The following is a 16,030-nucleotide window of genomic DNA, read 5'->3' on the forward strand; positions in this document are numbered from 1 at the left end:
CATACGTCTTTGGGTGGTGACATACACCCTGTCCCAATGGGAATGACTGACTGGATAGGATACAATCTAGTGCACTGGAAGAGATTCCCTCTCCAGTTCCCAGTTATGGTAAATGCTATTTGGCTGAATATTTGACAGTATGCATAGGGGAGGGCACTCTCATACATTAGACCTCTGGGCTGACAAAGATGACAAAGTGTCCAGTAAGAAGTTAAAGTCTATAAGCAGAAATCAGAACTTAACTAGCAGCACTCTGGAATCCATGACAAAATCATCAAGAGAGACTCATCCTTCTCTCTTACTGTATGTCAACCTCTTTACCCCATCTGCCCCTTCCTTTGTATTCTTGTCCTGGAGAACCTTTTGTGAACTTGCCCTATTCAGGAAAAGGGCCTGTTGCATTATAGTAACAATAGAGGAGGGAAAGTGAGTTAGGAATGAACATGTGTTTGTGTGAGATTCAGTTATCTGTGTATCTAAGCGTACCGGTATGTGGGAATCAACACTGAGTGTACAAAACATTCCGAACACCTTCCTAATATTGAATTGCACCCACTTTTGCCCTCAGAACAGCCTCAATTCATGAGAGCATGGAGTATACAAGTTGTTGAAAGCAGGGATGCTGGTCCATGCTGACTCCAATGCTTCCCACAGTTATGTCAAGTTGGCTGGATGTCCTTTGGGTGGTGGAACATTGTTGATACACATGGGAAACGGTTGAGCATGAAAAACCCAGCAACGTTGCAATTCTTGACACATTCAAAACAGTGCACCTGGCACCTACTACCATACCCCATTCAAAGGCACATAAATATTTCTGTCTTGCCCATTCACCCTCTGTACGACATAAATACACAATCCATGTCTCAGTTGTCTCAAGGCTTAAAAGTTCTTCTTCAACTTGTCTCATCCCCTTCTATTAGGAGCAGTTAAAGTTTGTCATTGAAATGGAATGGGAAAGACTGCACATGACAGAGTTTGCACTTAACCTACATACAATCCACTGTGTGTATCTATATGATTGTTTCGTTCTGTCCTAAGGTAGGAGAGGACCATTAGCATGGCCCTACGTGCACAGCCTAAACCTTGACTACAATATCTACTATTAGTTACACATACAAATATATTCTGTAACTCCATACTTATCTACCTACCCTCAGGCCTGTCGTCACTCTCTACTTATCCGTAAAGCGAGACCGAGAGGGGGATGAATATGGAGGAGCACACACCGTCCCATAACCTCTCCAGGGATGGCCTCAAATTATCGCCTCCCGTCTCCACCACTCTGTGGATGGGCAGGTGGAGATCCTGTAGCTGGCCTTGTGCAAATGGAAAATACTAGTTCAATTTGGCCTCTAGTGTCAGTGAGCTCCTCTGGTTGCAGAAGTTAAACAACCATATGGTGTGGCTGTGATAGTCTGTCTGGTGATAGGCTACACAAGAGAAACCTCCAATAGGACCATGCATGTAGGAGTTTGGCTCGGCTCCAGAGAACAAGGGAAGAGGCTCTGTAGTGAGTCTAGCTGCTTGCTCAGACTAAACGCTCATTCAGGTAAGTCTGGTGGTTATCTTTATGTAATTTTGCTCCTCAAGGATGGATAATATTGCATCTAATTACATCAAGATATATTTCCGCAAAGAACAAGGTATTCATTAATTCATTCATCAAATCGAAAAGATCTGATTGGAGCCAATTTACCAACGGAATAAAAGTGACGTTGATATAACCCACTGGATGTGCGTGGGTGCGTCTGATGCTTCTGGCTCAATTACATCATTTGTTAAGGTGGTGTTTGTCTTTTCAATGTCTAAACCTTGTCTGTCCACCACACGACTACATGCCAAGGTAAATGTACTTTGACCTGGTCCAGTTTATTAGATGTAGGGCACACTAATTAGATTGCCCTAGATTAAGTTGACACAGTCACCTGAGACTTGTAAAATTACTCTCAAGACTAGGCCAGACTTGGTGGCCATACTGAAGCATGAGATCGAAATGAGTGCACCTGAGTGGTAAAGTTAGTTTGTTAGGAAGAGCAGTGTCATGTTTAACAGTCTTGGTTATGCTTCTAGTGGCACAATTCAGACATTCATGGAAATCATTCATCGACATCCATGGGAGACGATAACTAACTTTTTAGTTAGTGAGTGCTGTCCATTAAAGAAAATAAACCATCAAACAAATACAGCATTATATAAATAGTGCATTGAATAAACTAGTCAACACGCACACACAAACACCTATACATAACTTCAACAAAGACAGTCTCAATACCAGCGTTTGAGGCCGCCTCTTCTTCGAAAGCGATAGCAAATTGGTAAAATGTGATGGTGCTTTCGCTTCAAGAAAACAAGTATAATTAGCTAATGTGTTAGGTGGTAGGGTTCTTTTTCAGCAAACCTGTCTAGATCTTGAATTAATTTGGACAGGCCCCCTGAAAGAACCGTATTCAGGTGCACTTGCACAGTAAAGGCCCTGTTCTGAAGAGGAGAGCAACAGTGACATAGTGATTAGGTCCAGTCTGAAATCCCCTGGAATTCCCTGCAAATCAGATGTTCTCTGCTGAATGTGCTACAATTTATTTTCTTGAAAAAAAAAAAAACTTTCTGGAAGCCAAGGTTTGAGTCCCAAAACTACTGTCATGAACACTATGTATTGGCATCCTTGCTTACAACTCTTCAATCATGTTGGATCAGTATAGCAAGGAGGGGAGCAAGATAGTGAAAATGACCTCTGAATGTTCTGAAACATGGCTGAAGACTATATGGATGGCCCTCTCCTTAGCCCATATAAATACTACACAACAGCCCCTACACTGGGTCAATGTAATATAATGATAACACTATAATCAATGCCGTGCAGCTAGAGGTTGCGTCCACACTAGTAGCAGTACAATTGGAGACGCATGGGGTATGTTTGGTGAGAGGGGGATGGGGATAGGATAAGGACTTGACCTAAAGGGGAAGGAATGCTATGCTACTGCATGTGAACTTTACATTCCTCCCCCCTCATGACTGACCAATAATTAGGGTGGTGATCCTAATCAATGGTGACCTTTATGGTGTTGTTTTCACTGCCAATGGACAGGAAGACTCAATGTGATCAGGAGCAGACGCCTCGGACCACAGACTACTCTGTCATTGATTTTTTGTGGGTAAGACTGAAATAACAACCGTATGGTGGCTCTTATGTTTCAGTCTCCAATGATACCACTGATACCACATCACAAGATCACAAACAAACCCATTATCATGATGAGGGTTGGTCTAAGGCCAAAACTATCCTTCCATCACTAACCACCCCAACTCTTCCACACTCTCCACTAAAATAGTAGGGGGTCCAGAGCGGCAGTCAAATCAAATCAAACTTTATTTGTCACATGCGCCGAATACAACATGTGTAGTCCTTACAGTGAAATGCTTACAAGCCCTTAACCAACAGTACAGTTCAAGATAGAGTTAAGAAAATATTTACCAAATAAATTAAGGTAAAAAATGATAGTAACACAATAAAAGAACAATAACGAGGTTATATACAGGGGGTACCGGTACAGAGTCAATGTGCGGGTACAGGTTAGTCAAGGTAATATGTACATGTAGGTAGGGGTGAAGTGAATATGCATAGATAATAAACAGCGAGTAGCAGCAGTGTAAAAACAAATGGGGAGTGTCAATGTAAATAATCCAGTGGCCATTTGATTAATTGTTCTGCAGTCTTATGGCTTGGGGGTAGAAGCTGTTAAGGAGCCTTTTGGTCCTAGACTTGGCGCTCCGGTACCGCTTGCCATGCGGTAACAGAGAAAACAGTCAATGACTTGGGTGACTGGAGTCTTTGACAATGTTTTGTGCTTTCCTCTGACACAGCCTAGTATATAGGTCCTGGATGGCAGGAAGCTTGGCCTCAGTGATATACTGGGCCGTTCGCACTACCCTCTGTAGTGTCTTGTGGTCGGAGGCCGAGCAGTTGCCATACCAGGCAGTGATGAAAACAGTCGGGAGGCTCTCGATGGTGCAGCTGTAGAACCTTTTGAGGATCTGAGGACCCATGCGAAATCTTTTCAGTCTCCTGAGGGGGAATAGGTTTCGTTGTGCCCTCTTCACGACTGTCTTGGTGTGTTTGGACCATGATAGTTCGTTGGTGATGTGGACACCAAGGAACTTGAAACTCTCAATCAGCTCCACTACAGCCACGTCGATGTAAATGGGTCCTGTTCGGCCCACCTTTTCCTGTAGTCCACGATCCGCTCCTTTGTCTTGCTCACATTGAGGGAGAGGTTGTTGTCCTGGCACCACACTGCCAGGTTTCTGACCTCCTCCCTATAGGCTGTCTCATCGTTGTCGGTGATCAGGCCTACCACTGTTGTGTCGTCAGCAAACTGTGTTTGGCCAGGCAGTCGTGGGTGAACAGGGAGTACAGGAGGGGACTCCCTGTTCACCCCTGAGGGCGGCCTGTCAGGAAGTACAAGATCCAGGTGCAGAGGGAGGTGTTTAGTCCCAGGCTCCTTAGCTTAGTGATGAGATTTGTGGGCACTATGGTGTTGAACGCTAAGCTGTAATCAATGAACAGCATTCTCACATAGGTGTTCCTTTTGTCTAGGTGGGAAAGGGCGGTGTGGAGTGCGATTGAGATTGTGTTTTATGTGGATCTGTTGGGGCGGTATGCAAATTGGAGTGGGTCTAGGGTATCCGGGAGGATGCTGTTGATGTGAGCCATGACCAGCCTTTCAAAGCACTTCATGGCTACCGACGTGAGTGCTACAGGGCGGTAATCATTTAGGCAAGTTATCTTCGCTTCCTTGGGTACAGGGACTATGGTGGTCTGCTTGAAACATGTAGGTATTACAGACTCGGTCAGGGAGAGATTCAAAATGTCAGTGAAGACACTTGCCAGTTGGTCTGTGCATGGGCACATCCTGGTAATCTGTCTGGCCCCGCCGCTTTGTCGTTTGATGACAGGCACAAGAGGGCCCTCCACCCCCCATCCAGCCCCCGCATCTCTCTCTCATCCACCCCTCTTCTCACTTCTCTCCTCCCCATCTTCTTACCCTCCTCTTCCCCTTCTCTAACCACTGCCATAGCTTTGGGGCATCCATGTCCTCTGCGTTGGACCTTGTTCCCAGTGTGTCACCGCCCCAGCTGTCCTCGCCTCCCGGCAGACAGAATTAGTAAGATAAACGCAGGCTGAGACGGAGGGGCCTGGCTACCCTCTGGACCAGACGTGTCAGATGGCCCAGACAGAAGGTTAGGGACTGGGATCTGGGGCAGGGGAGAGACAGAGAGACTAGGGGAAGGGAGAGAGAGAACTGGGATTTGGGGCAGGGGAGAGACGGAGAGACTAGGGGAAGGGAGAGAGAGAACTGGGATCTGGGGCAGGGGAGAGACAGAGAGACTAGGGGAAGGGAGAGAGAGAACTGGGGTCTGGGGCAGCAGGGAAGAGGGATAGAGAGAGGGAGAGGGAAGGACAGGAGAAGAGGGGAAAGGAGAAGAGAGGGGATACAGGAAGATAGGGAGAGACAGAGAAGAGAGAGAGAGATGTCTTAATATGTGTGGTCCTTTTCTTTGTGTCTGTAAAAGGGAACAGCATCTACAGTAATTGGCAGCACTGTGTGTTCCTAAATAAAGCACCCAACCAGCTGCAGAACCATTCCACCAATCTGTCCAGGGATTTAACAGGCAGGGAACACAATGCTGGGTTAAATGACCAGGGCTTTTCTCCTTCATTTATAGCCCTCCATCACTTTACTGCAGCATCACAACGACAGAAAAAGAAAGGACATTTGACTAGAAAAGAGATATGGAGATGTGTGTACAGTCGTGGCCAAAAGTGAGAATGACACAAATATGAATTTCCACAAAGTTTGCTGCTTCAGTGTCTTTAGACAGCAAACGTTTTTGTCAGACGTTACTATGGAATACTGAAGTATAATTACAAGCATTTCATAAGTGTCAAAGGCTTTTATTGACAATTACATGAAGTTGATGCAAAGAGTCCATTTTTGCAGTGTTGACCCTTCTTTTTCAAGACCTCTGAAATCCACCCAGGCATGCTGTCAATTAACTTCTGGGCCACATCCTGACTGATGGCAGCCCATTCTTGCATAATCAATGCTTGGAGTTTGTCAGATTTTCTGGGTTTTTGTTTGTCCACCCGCCTCTTGAGGATTGACCACAAGTTCTCAATGGGATTAAGGTCTGGGGAGTTTCCTGGGCATGGACCCAAAATATCGATGTTTGTTCCCCGATCCACTTAGTTATCACTTTTTCCTTATGGCAAGGTGCTCCATCATACTGGAAAAGGCATTGTTCATCACCAAACTGTTCCTGGATGGTTGGGAGAAGTTGCTCTCGGAGGATGTGTTGGTACCATTCTTTATTCATGGCTGTGTTCTTAGGCAAAGTTGTGAGTGAGCCCACTCCCTTGGCTGAGAAGCAACCCCACACTTGAATGGTCTCAGGATGCTTTACTGTTGGCATGACACAGGACTGATGGTATCGCTCACCTTGCCTTCTCCGGACAAGCTTTTTTCCGGATGCCCCAAACAATCGGAAAGGGGATTCATCAGAGAAAATGACTTTACCCCAGTCCTCAGCAGTCCAATCCCTGTACCTTTTGCAGAATATCAGTCTGTCCATGATGTTTTTCCTGGAAAGAAGTGGCTTCTTTGCTGCCCTTCTTGACACCGGGCCATCCTCCAAAAGTCTTCACCTCACTGTGCGTGCAGATGCACTCACACCTGCCTGCTGCCATTCCTGAGCAAGCTCTGTGCTGGTGGTGCCCCGATCCCGCAGCTGAATCTACTTTAGGAGATGGTCCTGGCGCTTGCTGGACTTTCTTGGGCACCCTGAAGCCTTCTTCACAACAATTGAATCATTCTCCTTGTGTCACGATTCTCTAAAGCAGAACCCAGAAGCAGACCAGGACAAGGTGAGTTGAACGAAGGTGAGTATTTATTTACAGAATCAATGTGAAAGCAGAATAATCCAGGAGACGGATCAGGCAGCAGAGGTGAGTTGGTGAGAGTGAATAGGCAGATCCAATGATGTCACAGAAGCCACCAACGACCAGGCAGGGGTGTGGTGAATGTTCCGGGAGAATGACTGTAGACAGAGTAAACGGAGGTGAATACACGGCATGCAAAAAGTACAGAACAACAAAACTAACTCTAGTAAACTTGAGGCTGATACGCTGACACAACATACTGTTGATTGCTAACGATCCGGCAGGGAATGGATGTCAGGTCCGAGCTTATGAAGTGGAGAGGTGATGATCAGGACCAGGTGTGCAGATAGCTGATGAGATGCAGGTGCGGGTAATCGAGAGATCTCCCGCCTAGCTTCGTCGCCCGGCAACCAGACAAGGTGCGTTCAGGAACCTCAGGAAACAGACTCCAAGACAGAAAACAGGCAACTCAGGCAGAAAACAGACTCAGGAAGCGGGATTCATGACACCTTGAAGTTCTTGATGATCCGATAAATGGTTGATTTAGGTGCAGTCTTACTGGCAGCAATATCCTTGCCTGTGAAGCCCTTTTTGTGCAAAGCAATGATGACGGCACGTGTTTTCTTGCAGGTAACCGTGGATGACAGACGAAGAACAATGATTCCAAGCACCACCCTCCTTTTGAATCTTCCAGTCTGTTATTAGAACTCAATCAGCATGACAGAGTGATCTCCACCCTTGTCCTCGTCAACACTCACACCTGTGTTAACGAGAGAATCACTGACATGATGTCAGCTGATCCTTTTGTGGCAGGGCTGAAATGCAGTGGAAATGTTTTTTTGGGATTCAGCTCATTTGCATGGCAAATTAATTGCTATTCATCTGATCACTCTTCATAACATTCTGGAGTATATGAAAATTGCCATCATACAAACTGAGGCAGCAGACTTTGTGAAAATTAATATTTGTGTCATTCTCAAAACTTTTGGCCATGACTGTATATGATATGCTAGTATCCTGTTAGGTACCCCTGTTTCAGGGTTGATGTCCTCTCTGTTGTGCTCAAACCTGAAAGCATCCTGAAAGCATTCATACAAACACCCATTCACTAATAGGAATCTAATTCAAATCTAAAGTTAGGGAATTTCTATTAGGGACTTTCATAGCTGGGTCGTTCCACAAAAAGATTGCCTTTTGCGTCATTTTGATATTATAAGTCGAAATTGTGCACCAATATTGAATTTTAAAAGCCTGTTATATTAAATTAAGTGCCCTCTACTAGACTACATGGAGAATTCAATAAATCGTATTTTTTATATGAAAAAAGGCTTGCTGAAGTGCCAAAATTAAGCATTTGGACATCTCCCTCCATCAACCCTTTGTCACTTCTAGGAAGATTAACTTAATCCCCAAATTTCTCCACGTTTCACCATCATTGTAAAGCCCTAGTTATTTTTAAGTCATTTCTGAAGATGGTTATTTATTTAATGTAATTAGTGATTTATTTACATCTGTCCCTCATTTTAAGGTCAACCCTGTTACGTGAGCAGAACTCTCATTTTAATATGGTGAAACTATTCCTTTTTAAATATTTTTTTCAAAAGAAACATTGAACATCTAACAGTCAAATCATAGTGTAAAAGCAGGCGTGCTGGTTCTACTCTTTTGGCCGTTTTCAGTTTTTTTTGTGGTGGAAAACTGACCGGGTTGTGAATAATCTCCAACGTAGGAGTCAAGTTTAATCCTTCTCTGTCCTTCGATGCCCAAATAAAACGAATTTGTAAAACATTTTTCCATCTTACAAACATCACTCTCCCAGCATGACACAGAGAAACTCATCCACGCCTTCATCTTCTCTCGGATTGACTACGACAATGCGCTGTTTGGGGGCCTCCTAGCCAAATCACAACAGAGGCTCCAACTAATCCAGAACAGCGCTGCCAGGGTCCTAACCAGGACCAAGAAGTCAAACCACATCACCCTCATCCTGGCCCAACTCCACTGGCTACCAGTCAACTACAGGATCAACTTCAAAATCCTCATGCTTGTATTTAAAGCCCCACCTACATCAGCAACCTCATCTCAATCAGCGAGCCCCCTCGCACTCTCCACTCAAGCCACTACGTACTGATTCAAGTCCCCAAGACACATTTCCGAACTATGGACCGGGCCTTCTGCTTCCTTTCCCCTCGCTTATGGAATGCTCTCCCTGACCATCTGAGAGCCACTCCTTCACTCTGAACTTTTAAAATGGGACATAAAACCCACTTCAACAGACTCTTTTTCATAGTCCTAGTCCCAATCTAAAATGTATTTAGCACCTAGCCCACTATTGCTATTTTACCTGCCTTGATTCTAAATGCATGTCCTTTTATTGTATATAATGTTTGTTTTTTCCTAAGAGCTTTGAGATAACTCTGTAATGAAAAGCACCTTTACAAATTAAATGTATTATTATTATTATTATTATTATTATTATAATAACACGTCAACCCTGTTACCCGTAGATAGACAGGCTAGAAATGTTTTAGCAATTTCTTGTTGTTGTGAAGCTTGCATTCAATTGCTTCTCCTTGTTGCACACAACAAGCTTCCATTCCCTCTGTCACGAGGGGATTTATAGCTGATTTCAGATGAAATCGTCAACCCTGTTACTTTATTTGGCACTTAATAGGCACTTACTATAGTATTTTCTTTTTGTTTTTTGAGATAGGAAAAGGTTTTATGAAGTTGAACATGGGCTTTTTATGACAGAATGTTAAAATGAGGAGAAATCAAACTTTTCTTCATACCAAGTTCCACTTCTGAATGAATTGGCACATTACTTTGTTTGTGTTGTGGCTGTAGGAGGAGCTCCCCTTCCAACAAGGTGATTCAATTATTTATATCTGGCATAGATTCTTACGGAAAAAACTAAATCAAGTTACATTAAATTATGCTAGTCATATGAGGTGGCCATATTATGAGGTAGCCTGTCCTGTTTTGACTTGACCACTTCTATCGTTACAAATCTAATGTCAAAGCCATTATGTGTTTGTTACCCGTAGCCTGATGTAGATGATTTCATGTAATCTGTGTTTTTAAGGGACACGGTTGTACAGAGAGAACACCATGTTAACTTGGCATGAAGCTAGAAGTGGATACAATGCTCAGTATGCATTGATACACCTGATCACGAGGGACTGTTTTGTAACTAGCATGCAACATGTTTAGCCTTTGTTACATGTAGCCTTATAGACTGACGAGCATGACAGATTCAGGAGGGCAACCTTACTCTGTTAGGGCTGGTGTAGGTACAGGCTTGGTGAAGGTGAGGGCTTGGGGTGGGTGCAAACTTTTGCTTCAGCCAAGTAGTAGTACATCTGATTCTACTCAACTTTAACTTTAATGGAACAAAGGCCCACACCCACCCCAAGCCTGCACCCAGACTGGCCCTCTCAAGGTCATGTTCTCCAAAATGAGTCCCTCAATCTTCATCACCTCTGATTGCTCATTTTGTCCCTCCTCCTTGTGACACGACAGGACCATCAAAGCCATCTCTGGGAAAGGATCCATGTCAGTGTGGTGGAGCTCTGGACCTGACGCCGGTTCAAAGGTTTTCTCCTTCCAGAGGATCAGCTGGGCTCTGGTGTGACCCGTAGAGGGTCCGGGGAGGGTCCAGCTCCATGGGCCTGTTGGTGGGAAATGATTAATGGTGGGCTGGTGATGACGGGGGCTGGGTGACCTGACCTTTCTGTCCTGGTTGTATTTGTGGGGGCGGTAAGCACCAGGCTTTAAGAGCACTGTAGACCCTGGTAGTGCCCAGACAGCTGCAGCGTTATGCCCCTGGCCGGGCTTATCGGCTGGGCTGGGAGCCCAGGGATGTGGGCCAGCGATGGGATGGGGTGATGGGTGATGGGTAGCATAGGGATTAGAGGAAGGCGAGGGAGGCAATGAGGGCTGGGACGAGGATGCATTGGGCTGGGGTCTAGCGAAGAGAGCGGTGGGGAGTTGAGGGGTTGGGAGGAAGGTGGGTGGACTGGACCTGGGGTTACGGTAAGGGCAGCCAAGGACTGGGGCTAGGGCTGGGACTTAGGAGTTCAGGGTTGACATTTGGGAGTGATGGTGAGAACGTGGTAGGCATGCAATGAGAGCCACAATACTACACTCGTGCTTTGAGCATTAACTGGCAATATCCAAAACAGTTTGGTTACAGCTACACCATGTGAATTGTTAATATAATACAAGCATGCTGGTACTGGCAGCAATAAAACATGCCATAAAATCTATTTGTGAGTATTGCAATCAGTTTGACTTTAATTCACATTTATCTGACTACTGCTTGTGTGACTAGACCCATAGTTCTTTATTGATGTACATTGAGTGATCCATGTGTGGGTAATTGGGTACAATCAGATGAATTAGATTAGATCCCAGCCCCACTGAGCTGTGGCTCCTAACATGACAACAGTACTGGAGGTAAAGACTATCATCTGACTTCAATTTCCCTCTCCCATTCCCTTCCACACAACATTGATTCTCAGCATAGTTGTCTAATTCAAACAGGGGCAGATTGGCCATCTGGCAATTCTGGCAAATGCCAGATGGCCTAGACTATTTTTTAAGTTGGGTGGGCTGGTCGAAATTGACACACACAAACAAAAAAAACCTTATGGACGGCGCCCATGGTATTTTGGTATTTTATTAGGATCCCCATTAGCTGTTGCGAAAGCAGCAGCTACTCTTCCTGGGGTCCACACAAAACATTAAACATTACATAATACAGAACATTAATAGACAAGAACAGCTCAAGGACATAACTACATACATTTAAAATGGCACACATAGCCTACATATCAATACATACACATTGTATCTAGGTCAAATAGGGGAGAGGCGTTGTGCCGTGAGGACAAAACACACATCACAACAAGATAGACAACACAACACTGCATAAAGAGAGACCTAAGACAACAACATAGCAAGGCAACAACACATGACAACCCAACATGGTAGCAGCATAAAACATGGTACAAACATTATTGGGCGCAGACAACAAATCAAATCAAATTTATTTATATAGCCCTTCTTACATCAGCTGATATCTCAAAGTGCTGTACAGAAACCCAGCCTAAAACCCCAAACAGCAAGCAAAGCAGGTGTAGAAGCACAAAGGGCAAGAAGGTAGAGACAACAATACATCACATAAAGCAACCACAACTGTCAGTAAGAGTGTTTATGATTGAGTCTTTGAATGAAGAGCTTGAGATAAAACTGTCCGGTTTGAGTGTTTGTTGCAGCTCGTTCCAGTCGCTAGCTGCAGCGAACTGAAAAGAGAAGCGACCCAGGGATGTGTGTACTTTGGGGATCTTTAACAGAATGTGACTGGCAGAATGGGTGTTGTATGTGGAGGATGAGGGCTGCAGTAGATATCTCAGATAGGGGGGAGTGAGGCCTAAGAGGGTTTTATAAATAAGCATCAACCAGTGGGTCTTGCAAAGGGTCTACAGAGATGACCAGTTTACAGAGGAGTATAGAGTGCAGTGATGTGTCCTATAAGGAGCATTGGTGGCAAATCTGATGGCCGAATGGTAAATGAATGCTTCTACATCTGCATTGCTTGCTTTCTGCGTTTTTTGGCTCAGTTTCTGTATAAGCACTTTGTGACAACTGCTTATGTAAAAATGGCTTTATAAATCAATCTGATTGATTGATTGATTGATTGATGATTTCAGTCAGACCAAATCATGGGCTCACCAACTGTAATAGTTTGTGGCACTAGTGAAAAATGGGGAAAATGTCAGTCTGGAGCCCTGTACTAATTAACACTTATGGTAGGTGTTGATTCAGGGGAACACATATGACAGGCACTAATTTGCAATATATCCTAAGTTGTTAGCTTGGCTTTAAAGTATAAGGCTTAAGCAGACAGACAGACAGTGAACAAGAAGCACAGTGACAACAGAGAACATGCTGAGACAAATGGACAGCACAACAGGGAGGCAAACAGTTACAGCGGTGAGGTGTATCTCCAGTGGTTTTACATATTGTATTTGTTTTAAACAGGTAAAAAAAGAGGAGTCACTGGTACGGCAATAGTTGAGAAACGCTGTGGTGTACTGCCAATGTTATATGTCAGCATTACTGCCTGAGCCTAAGTAGGGTCAGTGTGTAGGGGTGTATGTGCGGGATGTGGTGTGTGTGTATGGCTGGTAGCCTGCCGTGGGGGTGATATGGTGGGGGAAGTGAATTGGCGGTGCTCGCAGTGATATGCACTGTTGTGGATAAAATGCCAGGGCTGAATTCTTGTCCCAGTCCGCCCCTAAATTCAAAGCTGAACCTCCGCACAAGCACACACACACCACGTTACCTCTAGGATACGCTCCCATGGTCAATCAGTGATACTGTGGGCCACTCTCAACACACACACACCTGTTGATTAACATGTCTATAAGCACCACACTCTTTATGGTAGTCTACAAATAGAGCACTTGAGTCACACAAGGGGGTCTCTGACACATTCCCTCCCTTCTGGACAGTGTCCAGGGGCCTTCAGGACAGGAAAACCAACTAGCATCACGGGGAGAGAGCGAGAGGAGTCCGGGGTCAGATGTGGGTACTCCAGTGGTACCTGTCAAATTGGGAGGTGGCAGATTTGGATTGCAGATTAGGTATAGGGTGGGGAAAAGGGAAGGGGTGTTGCTAAGTAAACAAATAGAATTCATCTCAAGTCAATCAAACAACAGGTTAAAGGTCCAATGCAGTGGACAGGAGAGTGTGAAGGTGCGAAACATAGCGCTACAATTTTCGTAGAAACCAAGCGGGTGGCTATCATTACCAGTCAGGCCTGGGGGAGACAGAAATACTGGCAGAGAACGTGAGAGAGGGTGAGCGAGGTGGGATGAAAAGGGAGAGACGGCAAGAGCGAGACAGATTCTCTGAAAGCTATCTCAGAGGAGGAGGGTGCTCTATGACATTTAACCCATGGCATACTTTCCATCCTAGCCTCACATCAAACAGCCACAATGTCATGGAGTACACAACAGTACACAAGTGTGTGTGTGTGTGTGTGTGTGTGTGTGTGTGTGTGTGTGTGTGTGTGTGTGTGTGTGTGTGTGTGTGTGTGTGTGTGTGTGTGTGTGTGTGTGTGTGTGTGTGTGTGTGTGTGTGTGTGTGTGTGTGTGAGGACAAGGCCTTGGTGATATTACACAGCATTATGTACTTGGGGATAGAAAAAAAGACTAAACTGTTTAAATGAGTGTACTGTTGCAATCTGGGCTCAAATCTAATGAAAAACCTCTCATGACAGGAATGTTCTCTGTGAAAACAAACACTAAAACAAAGTAAGTGGAGGGAGGTCTGTGAACTGGGATTCCGAAGCAGTCCTGGGATATTTGTTATTTCTGGCCTTCCTCTTTGTGAAAAGGGTATACAGAGTTGGTGGGGGATGTTAGAATTAGGATGAGGCAGGGTTACTGGATCAGAATATTGAAAAGGGGAAGGAATGCTGGGAAGGGCTGGATCTGATAGCAGAAGGATACAGGGATCGAGGTAGAGCGAAGGGGATGCAGGGATAGAGGGAGAGAGAGGGGGATGCAGGGATAGAGGGAGAGAGAGGGGGATGCAGGGATAGAGGGAGAGAGAGGGGGATGCAGGGATAGAGGGAGAGAGAGGGGGATGCAGGGATCGAGGGAGAGCGAAGGGGATGCAGGGATAGAGGGAGAGAGAGGGGGATGCAGGGATAGAGGGAGAGAGAGGGGGATGCAGGGATAGAGGTAGAGCGAAGGGGATGCAGGGATAGAGGGAGAGAGAGGGGGATGCAGGGATAGAGGGAGAGAGAGGGGGATGCAGGGATAGAGGGAGAGAGAGGGGGATGCAGGGATAGAGGGAGAGAGAGGGGGATGCAGGGATCGAGGGAGAGCGAAGGGGATGCAGGGATAGAGGGAGAGAGAGGGGGATGCAGGGATAGAGGGAGAGAGAGGGGGATGCAGGGATAGAGGGAGAGAGAGGGGCATGCAGGGATAGAGGGAGAGAGAGGGGGATGCAGGGATAGAGGGAGAGAGAGGGGGATGCAGGGATAGAGGGAGAGCGAAGGGGATGCAGGGATAGAGGGAGAGCGAAGGGGATGCAGGGATAGAGGGAGAGAGAGGGGGATGCAGGGATAGAGAGAGAGAGAGGGGGATGCAGGGATCGAGGGAGAGAGGGGGATGCAGGGATCGAGGGAGAGCGAAGGGGATGCAGGGATAGAGGGAGAGAGAGGGGGATGCAGGGATAGAGGGAGAGAGAAGGGGATGCAGGGATAGAGGGAGAGAGAGGGGCATGCAGGGAGAGAGGGAGAGCGAAGGGGATGCAGGGATAGAGGGAGAGCGAAGGGGATGCAGGGATAGAGGGAGAGAGAGGGGGATGCAGGGATAGAGGGAGAGAGAGGGGGATGCAGGGAGACAGGGAGAGAGAGGTGGATGCAGGGAGAGAGGGAGAGAGAGGGGGATGCAGGGAGAGAGGGAGAGAGAGGGGGATGCAGGGATAGAAGGAGAGAGAGGGGCATGCAGGGAGAGAGGGAGAGAGAGGGGGATGCAGGGAGAGAGGGAGAGAGAGGGGGATGCAGGGAGAGAGGGAGAGAGAGGGGCATGCAGGGAGAGAGGGAGAGAGAGAGGGATGCAGGGAGAGAGGGAGAGGGGGATGCAGGGATAGAGGGAGAGAGAGGGGGATGCAGGGAGAGAGGGAGAGCGAAGGGGATGCAGGGTGAGAGGGAGAGAGAGGGGGATGCATGGATAGAGGGAGAGAGGGGGATGCAGGGATAGAGGGAGAGAGAGGGGGATGCAGGGATAGAGGGAGAGAGAGGGGGATGCAGGAAGAGAGGGAGAGAGAGGGGGATGCAGGGAGAGAGGGACAGAGAGGGGGATGCAGGGAGAGAGGAAGAGAGAGGGGGATGCAGGGATAGAGGGAGAGCGAAGGGGATGCAGGGATAGAGGGAGAGCGAAGGGGATGCAGGGATAGAGGGAGAGAGAGGGGGATGCAGGGATAGAGAGAGAGAGAGGGGGATGCAGGGATCGAGGGAGAGAGAGGGGGATGCAGGGATCGAGGGAGAGCGAAGGGGATGCTGGGATAGAG

Source organism: Salmo salar, chromosome 21 (assembly GCF_965601325.2).
Source record: "Salmo salar chromosome 21, fSalSal1, whole genome shotgun sequence".
NCBI lineage: Eukaryota > Metazoa > Chordata > Actinopteri > Salmoniformes > Salmonidae > Salmo > Salmo salar.